Here is a 4905-nt window from a genome sequence, read left to right on the forward strand (position 1 = left end):
ACCACCTCACCGTCCATATGACTGCTGCATCGACCTCCTCCTGGGGACCTCTCCACCGAAGGGTCGGCTGTATTCCCTCTCTCCACCAGAAAGGAAAGCCGTGCAACAGTACATTGACTCCTCGTTGGAGGCTGGCATCATCCGCCCTTCTTCCTCCCCTGCTGGTGCTGGGTTTTTTTCTTGGAGAAGAAGGATAAGTCCCTGATAAGACTGTGCATCGATTATCGAGGACTAAACGACATCACCGTCAAAAACAGGTACCCCCTCCCTTTAATCTCCTCACCATTTCAACTTTTGAAGGGTGCTAAGATGTTCTCTCAGTTGGATCTTAGAAACGCCAATCACCTAGTGAGGGTCAGGGAGGGGGATGAGTGGAAGACAGCGTTTAACACCCCTTCTGGACACTATGAGTATCTTGTCATGCCATTTGGACTAACTAATGCCCCAGCTGTCTTCCAGGCCTTGGTCAATGACGTCCTGCGGGACATATTGAATCACTATGTCTTTGTGTACCTGGACAACATCCTGATTTTTTCCCCAGATGAGACTACACATATCCAGCATGTGCGGTCAGTCCTGCAGTGTCTCCTGGACCACAAGTTGTTCGTGAAGGCTGAAAAATGTGAGTTCCATGTGACTTCGGTCTCCTTCCTGGGTTTCACTGTTACCACCGACCACATCCAGATGGTCCCGGAAAAGGTTAGTGCTGTTGCTGAGTGGCCTACCCCTACCATTCGCAAGATGGTGCAGCGTTTTCTGGGGTTTGCTAACTTCTACAGAAAGTTCATTAGAAACTTTAGCACTGTCGCAGCACCCTTGCATGCACTGACCTCTCCCCATGCCAAGTTTCTGTGGACCCCCCAGGCCGAGGCAGCCTTTCAACAGCTGAAGGACAGGTTTACTTCGGCTCCAGTTCTCACCCTTCCTGACCCTCATCTCCAGTGCATTGTTGAAGTGGACGCTTCGTATCTGGGAATTGGGGGAGTCCTCTCCCAACGGTCACCTTCCGATGGTAAGCTCCATCCCTGTGCTTTTCTCTCCCAGAGGCTTTCCCCAGCGGAGAGGAATTATGATGTGGGAGATCGGGACCTATTGGCCGTGAAGGTGGCTTTGGAGGAGTGGCGGCACTGGCTGGAGGGAGTTGAGCAGCCGTTTCTGGTGTGGACTGATCACAAGAACCTTGAGTACATCAGAACAGCGAAACACCTCAACTCCAGGCTAGCCAGGTGGGCACTGTTCTTCAACAGATTAAACTTCACCCTATCGTACCGTCCTGGCTCAAAGAATAATAAGCCTGACGCCCTTTCCAGGATCTTTGATCCTGACCCCAGCCCCAAGACTCCCTCTACTATTCTCCCAACCTCCTGTGTGGTAGGAGCTGTCACATGGGCAATTGAAAACAGAGTGAAGGAAGCCTCTGTCAACACCCCTGTTCCGGCAGGGTGTCCACAAAATCGCCTTTTTGTTCCTTACGTCCACAGGTGATCCACTGGGCTCACACCTCACGGGTCGCCTGCCATCTGGGAACCGCTAGAACAATGTTCATAATCAAGCAACGCTTCTGGTGGTCAGCGATGGAGAAGGAGGTGGTGGAATACATGGCTGCCTGCCCGGTCTGTGCGAGGAACAAGGTCTCCCGGCAACCTCCAGCAGGTCTGTTGCAACCTCTCCCGGTGCCCCATCATCCCTGGACATCTCCTTGGACTTGTCACAGGTTTGCCTCCATCTAATGGTAACACCACCATTCACACCATTGTGGATAGGTTTTCCAAAATGGTGCACTTTGTGCCTCTCCCTAAGTTGCCCTCTGCCAAGGAAACGGCAGAGGCTGTATTGTATCATGTCTGTCTTCCGTCTTCATGGTTTCCCCAAGGATGGTGTCGGATCGTGGTCCGCAGTTCGTGGCTCGGTTCTGGAAGGCCTTCTGCACTGTCAGTCTGACGTCTGGCTTCCACCCTCAGTCTAATGGACAGACTGAGAGACTCAATCAGGAGCTGGAAACAGGACTGCGCTGCCTCGTCTCCCAGAACCAGGCGTCATGGAGCAAGCACCTCATTTGGGTTGAGTATGCACACAATACACTCCCCAGTTACTCCTCTGGTCTGTCTCCATTCCAGTGTGCATACAGCTACCAGCCTCCATTGTTCCCGGCATCTGACCCAGGGGTGGGGGTACCTTCGGCCCAGGCACTCATTCGGCGCTGCAGGAAGATCTGGAGTGGGGCTCGCCACATACTGCTCTGTAGCGCTGCTCGGAGTAAGAAAGCAGCTGATCGACGCCGGACACCAGCTCCTTCATATCAACCAGTAGATCGGGTTCGGCTGTCGACTCGGGACCTGCCCCTCAGAGTGGAGAGTTGTAAGCTGGCTCCTCGGTTTATGGGACCTTTCCCTGTCTCCAAGGTCATCAAACCTCGCGAATTCACCCCTAATCAATTGATATAACTGGAAGATAATCAACATCTCCTCGTTAATGACTGGAGACAAATCCAGCGACTCCGTCTTAACGAGGTCGGCTGGCTTGTTAACGAGAGCCTCTTGTTAACAAGCCTTAGTGATCTCTGTTTGTTTACAACAAGCACCGGAGTGAGCGGTGTCAGTGGGGTGAAAAGACGAGTGAAAACCTCTAACCTGTTGATTTCAGGTCTACAAGTTATTTATTTATTTTTTTTCAAAACTTTGTTTATTGAATTTTCATCACATAAATGACAGTTATAGGAAAACAAGTGTCGAGTTTTTCATTAATATAATCATCATAACACTCAAATGAAGACAGACAATGTACAAGACACTTGTATGTAAATATATAAACAAACAAACAAATGATAAACCAAACAAAAACAACAACAAACAAAACAAAAAACAACAACAAAGCAGGTCACGTATACTAAATGAACAATTAGACAGTTACACAAATGGCATTAAAGTTATCAAAGTCACATTAAAGTGTATCACATATATCTGTACAAAGCATGTCATTAAAACAGATCAGACCATGGACAGAGGTAGTTTGTCAGTTTGGGATATTAGGAAAAGTCAACTTATTTGCATACTCAAAAAATGCCCCCCATGTTTTCCTGAAAGCAGCAGATGATCCCCTCAGTGTACAACGAATTTTCTCCATGTTAATAAAGTAAAAAATGTCCTTTATCCATTCATGGCAAGTTGGCGGGGTCCTGGATTTCCATTTCATAAGAATAAGACGTCTAGCTAAGAGGGTTACAAAAGCTACCAGGTTCTTCTTATAATTTGGTACAGCAGGTATGAGGGTGACCCCAAATAGGGCAGTGACTGCAGACGGTGTAAAAGAGACTGAGGTGATCTGTGAGATAGTATTAAAAATCTCAAACCAAAAGGTATTCAGGGAAGGGCACGCCCAAAGCATATGAAAATAGGTGGCTGGGAACTGGCGACATCTATCACAAATAGGATCAACATCATCATATATTTTAGACAATCGGACTTTAGTAAAATGATAGCGGTGAAGAACCTTACACTGTAGCAACCCATGCTTAGCAGATATGGAGGAAGAATGGACTCGCCGCAGACACTCATCCCAAACATCATCCGCAAGTTCACATTGTAAATCATTCTCCCATAGCGTCCTAATAGTACGGAGTGGGGCTGGGTTTAAAGAGTGAATGAGATTATACAGCACCGAGATCATGCCCCTCGCAGCAGGCAACGGGGACAAGAATGGGTCTAGGCCAGTAGGTTCTGGTAAATTAGGAAAGCTGGGGTAAACATTTCTAACAAAACTACGAATCTGTAGATATCTGAAAAAGTTATTTTTAGAAAGAGTGAACTTCTCTGAAAGCTCCTGGAAAGATGAGAATATGTCATCATTATACAGGTCCATGATTGTTCTGATACCCCGTGCCCGCCAGGAAGGGAACGCTCCATCTATTAGTGAAGGGTGAAATAACAGGTTAGGTGCCAGCGGGGCCAGTCGAGAAGGAGCCTGAAGGCCGAAATAACGTCTAAACTGTCTCCATATCTTTATCGTAGATTTAACTATTATACTTTTTGAATAGGGTGAAATGGGGTGACTTACAGGAGCATGAACAAGTGCAGACAAAGAAGCTGGTTTGGCAGACATGGATTCCATAACTATCCATGTTGGGGGAGAAGTGGAGCCCTCAAAATGAAACCAGAACTGGATTGCTCTGAAGTTACAGGCCCAGTAATAAAATCTAAAATTTGGCAATGCCAGACCCCCCTGAGATTTTAGTCTCTGAAGCAAGGATTTGCGTAGTCTCGGGGGCTTCTTGTTCCAGATAAATTCAGCTATCAGTTTATCGATCTTGGAAAAAAAAGACTGCGGGAGAAAGATGGGGAGACATTGGAATAAATAGGAAAACTTTGGAAGGGTGTTCATTTTGATAGAGTTGACCCGGGCTGCGAGGGATAAATTTAATAGAGTCCAGCGCTCAAAGTCATTTTGCATCTTAGCGACCAACGGGAGAATGTTAGATTTAAATAAATCCTCAAATTGAGCTGTGACCCGAACACCCAAGTATACAAAACTATCTGAGGCGACTTTAAATGGAAAGTTGTGCAGTGGGAAACGTTTTGCTGCCGGGTTCAAAGGAAAAATCTCACTTTTGGTCAGATTAAGTTTATAGCCAGACACCTGGCCAAAGGAGGTAAATGTATCTAAAATAGTCGGGATTGAGATTGAGGGGTCCGAAATGTACACTAAAAGATCATCCGCGTAAAGCGAGACAGTATGCACAACACCATACCTAAGTATGCCTCTGATGTGGGGGTGAGACCGTAGGGCAACAGCAAGAGGTTCGATCGCAATAGCGAACAGGAGGGGACTTAAAGGACAGCCCTGCCGGGTGGAGCGGTGTAGAGGAAAAAGTTTAGAGAGGATGTTATTGGTTCTAATAGACGCTGTGGG

Source organism: Centropristis striata, chromosome 17 (assembly GCF_030273125.1).
Source record: "Centropristis striata isolate RG_2023a ecotype Rhode Island chromosome 17, C.striata_1.0, whole genome shotgun sequence".
NCBI lineage: Eukaryota > Metazoa > Chordata > Actinopteri > Perciformes > Serranidae > Centropristis > Centropristis striata.